Source organism: Dicentrarchus labrax, unplaced genomic scaffold (assembly GCF_905237075.1).
Source record: "Dicentrarchus labrax unplaced genomic scaffold, dlabrax2021, whole genome shotgun sequence".
NCBI classification, from domain to species: domain Eukaryota; kingdom Metazoa; phylum Chordata; class Actinopteri; family Moronidae; genus Dicentrarchus; species Dicentrarchus labrax.
Genome location: NW_026136705.1, coordinates 26438683 through 26452281, shown reverse-complemented (window position 1 = coordinate 26452281; position 13599 = coordinate 26438683).

Genomic DNA, 13599 nt, shown 5'->3' with positions numbered 1-13599 from the left:
CTGTAGGTCATGCTCAAATCCTAACTCACAACTAAAGGTGAAGCTGCACTACTCTTTGCTGCAGTAAGTGTGTATTTGGAGTTGGAGAAGAAACAAGTGGTGATTGAGAGTTATTGTTTCATTAAGTTTTCTTTCATTTTTCCAGATTGACAAGTGCCAGAGTCAGTCATGGTGGCTGAAACTTTGTAATCCCACCTCAGCCCCAGTCTTCCTCTTCTTTGACCAAATGATTCCCTTGTCGCAGTCACTGCCAGGTGGTTGCTGAGTTATTAAAAACAGATGAGACCTAAAAGTGTTCCTTTAAACAACTATTAATGTGTGATCATCACTGCTTCATCCTAGATTTACTTGAGACGTCTCTGACTGCGAAGTACATCTTTTTATCACTATCTGTGTGTCTAAAACTCTATACTAAAGCATAAGAAACCATGGAGCTATATAGAGGATTCAAACTCTTCAACCATGTTATCAAAGATGAGAGGGTAGCTAAGAATGCAACAGCACTGAGGGGTTAACATACCATGTGCTCAAAAACAATATATATATATATATATAAACATCATATACAAAATGGCTTCCATGATGATGATGGTCATGGAAAATATTGACGTTTATATACATTTTGGCAATGTCTAGGTTTGATATAAATAAATAAACTCTAATATAAAATAAAATTAATTGAATGAAAAAACAATTAAAATTGTGTTTATTTTAGACTGAGAACTTTCAGACACATAATAGGGAGACTGACAGCATGTTGTCCTTGTTTCATTTCTGTAAAAAATAACAAGAACTGCAACTAAAAGCCAATACAAAGAGGGAAAAAGCTAAATACTGGTCACCACTGTGGTTAAATAAAATGACTTTGTGCCAGTATAGGCTGAATGCACCTGCATCTAACAGAGTTGTTTAATTCAAAGTAATCTATTGTAATTTAATTTCTTTTAAAAACAAATTCAAATCCATGCAAGTGAAACACAGTCCTGACCCTGTTGTATAGTGACATCGTTGCTGTAAAGAGATTTGTGCAAAACAAATTTCTTTCAAAATAAGGTATTTCTACCAAAGCATGCATTGGCTCAAATACAGTAATGCTTATTATAAAAAGGATTTATATTTTGAAACACCCAGTTTAGTTTTAAGTATAATGTAGGAGCTTGTTGCATATTGCAGGAAGCAGAGAGTCCTTGAGTAAAACAAAAAACACTTCTGCAGGAGGAGTGGAGAGCTCAATAGATGAAAAATGAAGACCAGCCAACTGAGAAGCCCATCAAAATGCAGATGCAACATGTGTGATACTTCATCTGAAGTGCACTTTATGGTATTATAAACACAGTGAGCAGCAGGTAAACATAAACATAATATCAACCATTAATATGAATTCTATGTTAATTATTATGAGCTCTGCATTAGGCTGAACATTGAAAGATCGTAGAATTGTTACCGCATACTAATATACCATATAGTGATTATAGTGGAGGAATACTTTTCAGAAGGATCGATTCATTCTTGGTTTTGGTCCGCCCGGATGCAATTACTGACCCTTCACCTTGTGAGTTGCTTATGCATAATATGCTTCCATCTTATATTTTATATTAGGTACTATTTAAATTAATAATACATATTTCTCATAATAGTTCATGTGAAGGAAATAAATGCATAGCCGGCCAGACAAATTAGCATTTACAGAATATTATGAAAAATGTAAGCTAAGGAAGTAAAAAGGCCCAAACTTGTTATATACATATATACAGTGAATACATTCAGAAATCACCGGGAAACTGGAATGGACTATTTATACTAATGTTGCTAGTACGACATACACATTACTATATGAGAAGAAATGTAATGCTGTGTAACAGGGAACACTATCATGGTACAGTCTTGCATGAGGGTATGTCAACAGAAATGAAATACAAGACATACCGTTACAAAAACAGTCAAAACGAGACAAGCCGATAATGTTACAATACAATCCAGTCATACAACAATAAAAGTATTACAATAAAAAGTTAAAGGAAAATCAAAATAACATTATGGTTACATGGAAAATTCCTAATAATGTCATAAGAAACAACTATCTGTTCATTTTCCAGATTATGATGTTAATTAAAAATATATGAATGAAGTTGCATAAAAGTTTCATTCTTTAATCCTACAAAGTCTATTAAAGTAGGCTACATGGTGTCCAGTAAATGTCTACGTGTACACTGAAGTGATTGAAAAAATAAAGAATGATGATAATGGAAAACTTACCCAAACTGTCAACCTAATATTAAATACTAACAAAGCCCATAGTTTATTTCATTTCACTAGAATTGTGTGTGTTCTGTGTCCCCAAAATATGAGTAATATAGGTATATTGCCTTGCTACACAATTCAGTTTTGGTTCATTACACTTTGCTCTGTGGAAGCAAGACACCATCAAAATGCCATTGCTTGTTGCTTCCAGCTGAATTATTTTGGTTTGCAGGCAGTAACTTACAGTTTTAGTGACTTTTGTGTCTCATTGTCATTGTATTGCTGCTATTTTACAGCTGCTAGTTTTACAGTGACATTACAGTAAGTTACAGAACGAATTACCTGTAATTCATCACACCCTAACAGTGTGTATCTCACAAATAAGTGAGAGATTGCTTTCACTGTGTTGAGGTTTGAAAGTGCTGATCAAAGCAGCCAGACTTTTCACTAAATTAAACAGAGAAAAAACAACTTGTCAGCGTCCACAGCAGGAGCTCTTTATTGATTTTCATGGCTCATGTTTCAGCCTCATTACTCATTGAGCCACAGTAAAACCGGAACAGAGGAGAACTTCAGAGGAGACGCTGTTGCCCACATGAAATTGCCTAAATCACTAGAGGAAAGCACCAAATCCCAAATGTAATTGAGAGCCAATCAGTTTCAGTTACAAAGGTTTTCTGTTCAGTGTGGTATTGCTGTTGTGAATGCCACTAATGGCAGGAGGGCTGCCCACTCACACCCACTCGCAATATGTTATTATGCCATTTTTACACAGAGTGGTGGGGTGAGAGACAAGACAGAGAGATAAAATGCCAACAGAAACTGTCGAGGACCACTGCCAAGTTAAATGTTCAACCCACCCTCAGTTTCTTTCTCTGTCTCTCTCTTTCACTGGCAGATTCCCACCACCATAGTGTTGGCTCATTTCAGTTTATTTGGCTGGTAAAAGTGAAATGGTTGATGGTTTCTGGGGCAAAATGGTGAATATATAAATGTGGATGGGAAGCTTGCATTTTAGCACAATATGCCTGATGGCTGGCGTTGTTAGCCTCTTTTTTATATAGCGTGAAACATTAAACAAAATCAGTAAGTGCCTTTGTGTGGCTGTCCACCTACTGATGTATCAGGACTGTCCTCTCCAAAAGAACAACCTCACTTGTTTCAGCAAATGCCCAATAACAACACATATGTTTATGCTCAAGTAGTTGTAGGAATTGTGATTCTTGTCTGTCAGGAACAAAGGTGGAAGTAGTGAGACAAACAAAGTCCACAGAGGCAAGAGGGCTAGATGAATGGATTGGTCAACAAAATGCTGGATTTTGACATGGGAGACCACAATTTGTTCCCTGTTTCCTTGTTATAGTCCACTTGTCTTTAACCCATGACTATGATTGTCCCTTTACCTTCACCAAGTAATCATTTCAATCCAAACCTCAATCTTTCCCAAACCCTAACAACTGTTTGCAGAAGACATTGGCATATGATGTCCTCCTGCTGATATGGCCCTTTGGAAAAATGCTTCTGTTATTTCTGGAACACAGTTCCAATCAATGTGTTTTGTTGTTTAATTTACAGGATTTGTTGAATATAACCTGGTTCCAGACCTCTAAATCCTTGCCCACTTTTCCTTTTTTTTAAAGATTAAAATAACTGTCTGGTTCTAGTATTGGTTGTTCACCATGTTGGTGAGAGCCAGTCAGAACAACAAGATCATTCATCATTTTTGAACAACAACCCCATTTTGTTGATAGTCACCCAGCACAGTGTCCCCGTGAAATAAACCACTTGTTCTGCTTTTTTCAAGACTGTGAATTGTTACAATCCAGAATGAACAAGGGGTAAAAGACGCAAAATAACACCAGTTTAATCAGGCAGTTAACAGGACATACAGGATGAGTTAACTTCTTACTGCTTATTAACTCAGATTTACAGCTACCTTTCTGGCTAATCAAAGACGACAGCCACTTCATGTAATGGTGCCTAGAAACTTGTCAAAAGAAAATGATCCATAGGACTTTTGTTAGCCTTCTCGAAAGACCCTCCCCCAGTTAATAAATATAAACATTTCCCCCAAACGCTTTTTAAAATTGCACATCATGAAAAATGCTGTCCCGTTTCTTCAGACAGTCCCTACTGCCTCGGCTTAACAGCTGTTACATCTGAACACTGTCCCGTTCTCTTTACTGTTCAAAAGCTGAAGCAGCTGTCAGACATAATTTAGGTAAAATGTCCCTTTTCTCACCCAAACCTTCCCTGAACTTCAGACAGTTGCCTCTGTCAGTATGACAGAGACAATCCTCATCAGGAGTCAGCTGTAGTCAAAATCACGTGCAGAGTGTTTGGAAGGCTGGAGAGAGGGTGTATAAACATGTCTTTACTTTTTCTTCAATGTGTTTTCACACCTTATTACTGTAGTGATGCACACATATCACAGCATATTCACTCTAAAACAGTCTCTCTGTTTGCAGGTGTTGTGTGTGTGATTCATCTCAGTGCTCAGGAGAGTTAAGTTGTTAAATGAATAATGACTTTGGCGGTGAAATGAATTATAAATGAATGGAAAAACAGTGTCAACACGCAATGCTTAGACCACTGAATGTTCAAAATGTTTCAGAGCAAAAACATAAGAAATGTACAGATATGTGACGAATTAAAGGAAAATCTACACAATGTGTCTTGGTAATGCCAAGTTCACACTACATGATTTCAGCTCTGATTTTCCACTCGACAGTTTTTAGAGATTGCCAACAAAAGACCCAGATCAGAGGCAAATCAGCTCTAGCTATGTGTACTGTTCAAAGACGCGATCCGTGAGCTCGCCGGCGCTGAGCAGACACCCGAAAAATATCAAGCAGGCTAAATATCTGGTAGAGTCGGGGAGCCAAGCAACGAGCTACAGCTAATGACAGCAGACACGGGCTGTCATAGTAGTTCTCTGAACCATCTGTATGGAAGGGCACAACACAAAAATATAGTTTCTATAGCAGCAAGATATTGATTTACTTCCAACTCACGCAAACAAACAATCTTTGCTGCCCACATATCCCAATCCATTCTCTCACCCATATTCTTTTTTTCTCCCTTGTGTTTTTGAACAACTTGGATCACTTTATTTACACAATGGAAGTAGGTGGGTGCATGGGAATAATATGTTGAGTTCCTTCCCCTTGTGTTAATGCATACAATAGACATACAAGTTTTAGTGGATGAAACTACCTCCGGACCCGATTACTTGTGAATGCATTTGATGTGTTCTCACATTGTCACATGCAAGTCAAGGAACATTGCTTTTATTTCCATCTCTCTTTCCTGAAAGAAACACACAGGTGTAACAAATTCCGTTGAGTCACAATGTCTGCCGTGAAAAAGCTTTAGGCTGAATCCAAATGTGCAACTTTGCAGGCGAATTCCCGGGAAGCCTGCAAGTTCAGAGGGTCGTCCCCAAGCAGACTTCTGGAGAGTCTGCTACTTTATTAAGAAAAGGCGTAATTTGAATCATGTAGGCCAGAAATAATATTCAACCACTTAATCATACAGAAACATGTAGAAGTTTAAGCTATCTAGGGAATTAAAATGCATTTTAGTATTTAAGTGATGGCAGCCTTTAGGAGCAATGCCAAAGAAAAATGGCTGAAAAACAACAACAGAAGGTATTCTAATACACTTTTAATCATATCTGTGCTCAATTGGCTCCAGCTGGTGAGGCACAGCCCATCCTCACCTTCCTACTTTTACTGTTAACTGTTTTTATTAAGTGAAATAGTGAGGTTTTCTTCCCATTTTTAGTTTCTTTAAGGATGTTATTTGTAGCTCTTAGAGTCCTCTCCTTGTTATATTTATTTGAAGCATCCACCAGCCCTTTTCCTCTGTAATTTGCCTCTCCCATGCTTGTTTGTAAAAAATTATTACAAGCTCCTGGTAATAAAGAAAGCTGTTTTACCAAAAGCACCTGGTTTTATGTTGCTTCCCTTTCCCTACACTATTTGGATTGTACCATCATGAAAACATTAAAGAGCCGTTTCTATGGAATTACATCTTGTTTTATTGTGGATTCTGTCCAGAAAATTTCTCAGTGAAATTAAGCTAAATGGTCTTGTGGCAAGAGAGCAAGCCAAAAAGAAATGGGAGAACCTTAAAAGGAGATACAGGATAAAGCAACAGCTAAACCGATAGCTTCAATATGCTTGGTGACTCGCACTTAAAGTTCAATTTTAGGTGGTTGCTGAATGTCACTGGTGTTAAAAGGTGTTTCATTAGTAGTCTCCTAGAGGGGCTGCTCATAATTTGTTCTCACCTATTTTTTTAATGCCTTAACAGGATCTCATTCTTCTAAAAACTGGCATGGGAACAGAGGGTGGATAAGCAGCAGCTGCATGCTGGTAGCTCTTTACTGCAGTGCACGGTGCCATGAGAAACAAACAAAGCATACAACCAATAAACCTCATGCCAGTTTGAGGGGATGTACCTCAGACTGTGAGGTAAGTCCTTCTGATGAAGGACACTGCAGTCCTGGCCCCTCCAGAGCACAACACTCTGCGAGACCTCCGCCAGGACCAACATCTGCAGCCACCTCCTCCAGCCAGGCCTCATTCAGTCAAGTGTCCTGTAAAAAAAATTGGACAATGGACTTTACAAGGATTACACTGGATTTTACAAGTATACAAAACAACAAACGCAAAGAGAATTGGAAGACTGTGAAGAGAGTAGAGAGCAACGGGACAAATTAACTTTATTTAGCCAAATTGTTGAAAAAAATTAATTATAATTGCTTTTATGGTTTTTTTTGCGCTGTGTAGTTGATTTTGTTTTCTTTGGATTTTCATTGTGATCGCCATTGTTTATCAGAATTGTTCATATCTGTTGTAGCGTCACATGTTTTGTATTAATCAAAGCAAGGACAACCTCAGTTATGGTTGTGAGACACAAATTCCAAAAATTCAATGGCATGAAAACAAAGCTTGTTACTTTCTGATTTACATCACCTTACACAATGGAAGAGTGTAAGGCAAATAAATAAAATGTTCAGAAAAACTGATCACACAGATTACACGTCTTTACAATCGTGATCGTGTTACCTTTTTGATAAATGCTTGTAAATCTATATGCTGGCCTGTTGCAAAGAGTGAATGATGGAACTTCTTCTATGAGAAGTAAGTTCCAAATTAATAGTTTAGTGCATTTTATCAGACTGGTAATCAATCAGTTAATTCATAATCATTTACCCTTCATAAAGAGTGGTGGGAAGAACATTAATATTAATTAAAGTTAGTATTTATTATCATCTTTGATTATTCTCTCTTACGTCACAGTACATACAACTGAAGTCTGCGAGAGCTCAGGCCACAAATCCAGAGGACAGACATTTGGATTCAGCCTTATTTTCTCTCCAGGTGTCATCAGCCAATTGGCTTCATCTAAGAACTCCCGATCCAACACCTCATTGGTTGTTTTCTGAGAGAACCAATCATCAAACAGCACTTCATACACAAGAGCAGACTTCAATCAGGAGGCTGCCGCTTCTCTTTCTGCCTGAGACATTGATGTGTGGATGAGCTGTTGGCACTGTGCTTATTTATCTTTGTTGTATAATTGAGGAGGTACATGGTGGCGGTTAGGGCTTTCACACAAACATGCGGCTTTTGTTCAACAAACAGGATTTAATGGTTGGTGCACTCACTGTAAAGACTTTTTGTAGTCAGTTAGGTCTTTTGTTTGGGTTTTGTTTATAGAGAAGGAGATCAGGTAGGCTGAATTTTGTACTATTAATTTATTTTATTTTAGGAGGACCACTTTGCTCAGTCCTTCACATTTAGATAACTTTTTTCAATGTAAATATTGTAAATAGCCAAATAAATACTGCACATTTCTGTTTTCTACTTTGTCTCCGCCATTCTTTCATTGTGTTTGCTGTGTTACTGTTTCCACTTCCCCTAGTCCACCTTGGGGACATAAGAACATAAAACAACAGCATATGCATGAGTAAACATTGCCACATAGCTCTGATGCAGAAACAATTTCAAAGCATGAGTAATTTGAGTGGTAACTTCAACTATCCCTTTACTAGAACATGGAAATTCTACAGTTTCCAAAGATACAGTGTTATGTTTAGGAAGTCTATATAAAGCCATTGTCAAGACATGTAGAATATGTCCATTTTAATAAAATGGAGCCACCATTCAAAACATGGGTTTGAATATTTCACTAACGTCATACAGCTTTTACGAGGAGCTAGAGCAAGATGATAGATAATCTATATGATACTGTCAGTGGAATAAGATGATTTTTCCAACACTGAAGCTACAGTGAGAATTTTTAAATTACCTTCTAACGGCATACAAGCTTCCTGCTGGGAACCACACACTGTCACAGCTGTTAGCTGTGTGGTTTCCAACAGAGTTTGCAAATATGGAAATTATACATTAACTGTTTCCTAGCCTGTAAAGCGTATTGAAGGTGGTCTGTTTCCTACCAACAGTTTGAAACCACACCAATCATGCTGGTTGGTAACATTCTTTGACTTTCTTTGACGTTTTTGCATAACATGTTAAACAATACCCGGCACTTAAATCAAAATCCACCTGGGTCACTAACACTTTTTGATTGAAATACAAAGATATGTGTGACCAAATGTCACTGTGGTCTGAAACTCAGCCATATTACGTGGGTGGTTATAATCGCTCCCATTCTATCTGGCATTTTATTTCACAGACACAAATATCTGTGATAAATTAAGACTTTCAGCTCTTCCTCTAACACTCTGCTCAGACATTATTGTTATCGGCTGGAGAATAAATCACAGTGGCATGAAGCTATTCAAGTTGAGGGCAGAACTGAGAAGAATTAAAAGACCAAAAGTTTGCTTTTGCTTTGCTTTGCACTGTCTGATGCACCAACACTCAGCTGTGAACACTCCTGGTGGAACATGCAACACATACAGCGTGCTCACACCTTCAATGCCTCTGAGACTGGGAGACAGACAGTGACTGAATAAATGGATGAAACAATGAAGAGGATGCATAGGCTGCCTTTGAAATAGTTGTTTGATTTTGGTGAAGCTGTGCCTCTGCACTTGTAAGTGAAAAGCTCTACAAAGCGAGGACAGAGCAACAAATGTAATCTGGGAGAAGACTGTTTTTAAAACCCAACACTGTCTCACTGATGCACACACCAGAACACACTCACAATGAAACACAACAGCTCAGGCAGCTACTGCTCCTTGGGGAGTTATGGACGGGAAGTAAACAGCAATGAGTTGTAGCTGTCGGGGAACTGAAGGTCAGCTGCACTTTGCTTTTATGTGTCCATCAGCCATAAAATTGCTTCTACACCATTCCTCTTATCTGCTGACCTAAAGTAGGTACATGTTCACTCCATTATGTCTGTGATATACATGTATGTTTCATCATTTATCCCATTAAAGAACTGTTTCATAGTGCATTGGCGTGATTGCTGTGGCAGCATAAATCAATAAAACAAGAGGGCTCTTGTTCCACATGTAGCCTCTGTAAAAGACCCACTTCCTGTTACCTGATACAGAATGAAGGTTTCTGTCAATGAACCTGGATCACAACTGCATAAAAGGAAGATTAGACAAAACATGTCAGCCTGTCAACTATAAACATGAGAGTTAGCTAGTGATTGGCACTGATACAGTTTAACAATTATTATTCAACAGTTACAGGAGCTAATGCTACCATGTTTTTAAAGTTTATGTCTGTTTTTCCAACTTATTCTGACATACCTACATTGATTGTGTACAGGGTATCAATAAAGTATCAAAAGAAAAAGAAGTAATTCTGCAGAAAAATTACCCTTGACTGGTCTATTAATATATATTATATAATGGATTGTTCATACAAACTCATCAATGTGTAAGCAGCATTTTAATGTGTTGTAACTCATTTATACACAGCTGGGTAGTAAATCTGAGGGGCTGCGAGATGATTCATGTATTAATGGGGTATAGAAGAAGTTTGGGTTAGGTTAGTTTAGAAGTTAGAAGATCAGAGGTTTCTCATATGTCATAATGATTATGTTGTGAAGCATGTTCTGCAGTCTGACACTGTGTCAATTTATGACAGCACAGTCGAACCACACTTCCTCGGTTATGTCCAGATGGCTTCAGACTTCCATTCAACTGTTCCAAACACGGCAGGTGTGAAAGCACCTTCATTCACCAATGAGAGGGATTAGACCAGTCGGTCACACAAAGAAAACATGTCTGCTCAATGAAAAGGCCTGCGGATTGTTGGGATTTTATCTGTTCTACTTCCAATCTCATATTCCCTTATTGATTCAGAGGCTGCTGGTGGTAGGAATTTTGTTATCAAAAATAGTTTTTATTGTGGCACAGGAAGACTACAGCTTTGTTTTGAAAATAGGGCAATCCTTTCCGTAAAAATACTCTTAACAAGCAGTGGGTTGGCTAACAAAATAAAGGAATCCAATTCTGGCAAATTGCAAACAACTGCGATTACAGGGTTTTACATCAACTGAGGATTGGAGAATAAACCCTAAAACCTAAAAGCCACCTTTTCCTCCCAGTGTGTGGCTTCCAGTCAGGATTCAGGTCATTCTCAAAATGCAAAACCCACAAACACACGCACAGAGAGGCAATTACACACAAAAGTATGGGCAGAGCTCACCTGCTCTTTACCAGTGTCACAAATGCGCAGATAAAAGAAGCTCCAATGTTAAACTTTCAGCCTAAAAGCTACTAGATTTCTTTATTGCCAACGTACAGCAGCCTTTCAAAGAAAGTTCAGGAATGAACACTCTCTTCATGGCATGATGAAGAAAGCCTTTTAATGATTGAAGAACCAGCATCTGTTTGTAATTTCACTAAAAGTTCAACTTCCTATTCAAAAACACTTTGATAGATATGAAACTGAGGGTGATTAACAGGAGCCAGTGGAGTGCTGTCTTTACACAAGGTGTCTGAGGGTATGTAGGCCAGTTTACCAGCTAGAGTGACTCGCTGACTGGCATTCATCTCACAGTTCATCATCGGTGTGGCTTGTAGGGTGGCTGTCTGGATGACTGTGTGGCTGACACAGTTCATTCTGTCACTTTTTACTGAACGGCTGGCTGGCTGGTTTTAAGTGAACAAGCTGTAGCACACACAGTAGCAGCTATATATATATATATATATATATATATATACTGTGTATATATAGTATATCACTTAAAGGTCACCAGTGTGTAACATGCACAACTAAGTTTTCCTGAGTGTAAAATCACCTGAATTTAAGAATTAGCCTTAATAGCATAAGCCCTCCATGTATCTACATGATCCCAGAAGGGACAAACCAAACACTGGCTTTAGCTGGGTCATTCATGTTTTGCAGCCACCACAGTTTCTCCTTTGTGCTTGGAAGGGCAGGGTGAAGCGAGGGAGTTGCAAATTGCAATTACAGTATAGATGCCACTAAATCCATGCACTGGACTTTTAGTCGATAAAATTGTCTGGTTTATTGTGTAAAAAAACAGTAATGACATTAGATATAAGCTTTGAATCCATTTAAGATGCCTGAAATGTAAACATTTTGACATTTTATTTGATAAATGAAACATCATGAAACTGAAAACATGTTGGTGGAAATGTGGTCAGTGCAGTAGCCAATAACCAGATTCGGAAGGGAAAAAATAACAACATAGAAGCATATACAAATAAAAGTGTCATGGCTCTTTTCCAGCATGCTTTATTGCAAATTTTCCCAAAACAACCACTCCCAAAGGTGACACCATCCTTCAAAGGGCTGCTTGTTTATTTATAATCTAAAGTATGTGGCATCAAAACAGTCAGGTTTCTATGTGAGAATGCTGGCAAAAACAAAACATGCAAGCAATAATTATTCATACATTTTTGTTGAGAGGACTAGTATAAAATGGTTTTAATAAACCAATGTTAGCTGGTGGTTTTTCACTCTAAAAACTGTCCGGGGTGAGATTCAGCACCACTGACAGCGACAGCAACCATCAGCATTGCTTTTGTCAAATTCAGAACCACAGACAGCGACCACCTACCAAAGCCAAGCAAAGAAAGGTGAAACCCTGACTGAATTTAAAAACATCGACACTACATAAATACTCAGATTTGGATTTTAAACAGTTCATAATCTGACTGATGTTCAGAAAGTCAGAGGTTCCATGTGAGCACCACAAAACAAGAATAAATATCTGCTGCTCCATCGTATTTCAACAGACTTTTCTTGGGATGAAGCATACAAAATTGTTTTGGCCTCCTTATGGATTATGACAATTTAGTTTTCAAAGACAAGAATTGTTATTTATCAAATATGCTTTGATATGTCCAAAACCTTGTCAACCCAGTATCCCAAGAACTACTACTACTACTTCCATATTGGAGGATTCTGCTCCTCCGATTTACGTCCAATACCATCCAAGTAGTGTTACCTGTATGTGGAAAGGAGATGAGTAAGGGTGTGGGGTGGTGGATGGATATCATCCCAGCACATCTGAATTTCATGCAGGGGGCCAGAGTTTGCATCACAGCCTTGAAATGACTACGTTAGTTACCTACGCTATATACCTTTAAAAGAACAGTTTGGCATTTTGGGAAATGTGCTAATTTGCTTTCTTGCTAGGAGTTACATTGAGAAGATTGATACCACCCTCGTATGTGAATATGAGGCTGGAGCCAAGAGATAGTTATCTTAGCTTAGCATAAAGACTAATAAACAGGGATAAGCAGCTAACTTTGCTCTGTCCAAAGCTAACAAAACTGGCTACCAGAACCTTTAAAGCTCTCTAATTAACACATTATATCTTGTTTAACCTGTACAAAAACCAAAGTGAGAAAACAATTGTGGTTTTCCAGGGGTTGTGTGCAGGACTATTTCTTGGCCAGCAGCAGTGATTTTCTCTTGAACAGATTAAACTAATTAAAAATAATGAGTTAATTAGCGAGCTTTAGGGGCGCACTCTCACATGTCAAAGAACAGAAACTTTTCACACTCTGTGCCTGTGGTGAACGCAGGAGGCAGCTATTTGGTATAAGCTGTGCCTACAAACCTATAGACTATATTTATTCATTTATATATATATATATATTTCTCTTGAAAGGCAACATTAAGGAGTTAATGAGCCTCTGGAATGCCTCTTCACCTCATCTGATATCATTTAAAGCTATTTGAATGACATTTGGCGTGAAAGAGTTATTTCCTTTTGCAATAACCGTTCCTCGCACATACATCACAACACACAGGCGCTACTAATAATGGTCGTACACTTCTTACTTTACGTGTGGTGGGGGATTATACAAGTAGAACAATCCAGCTCACACGTGTCCTTCATTACACTTCTATTTGAAAGTGCCTCTCATTATTCCCCCTGCGG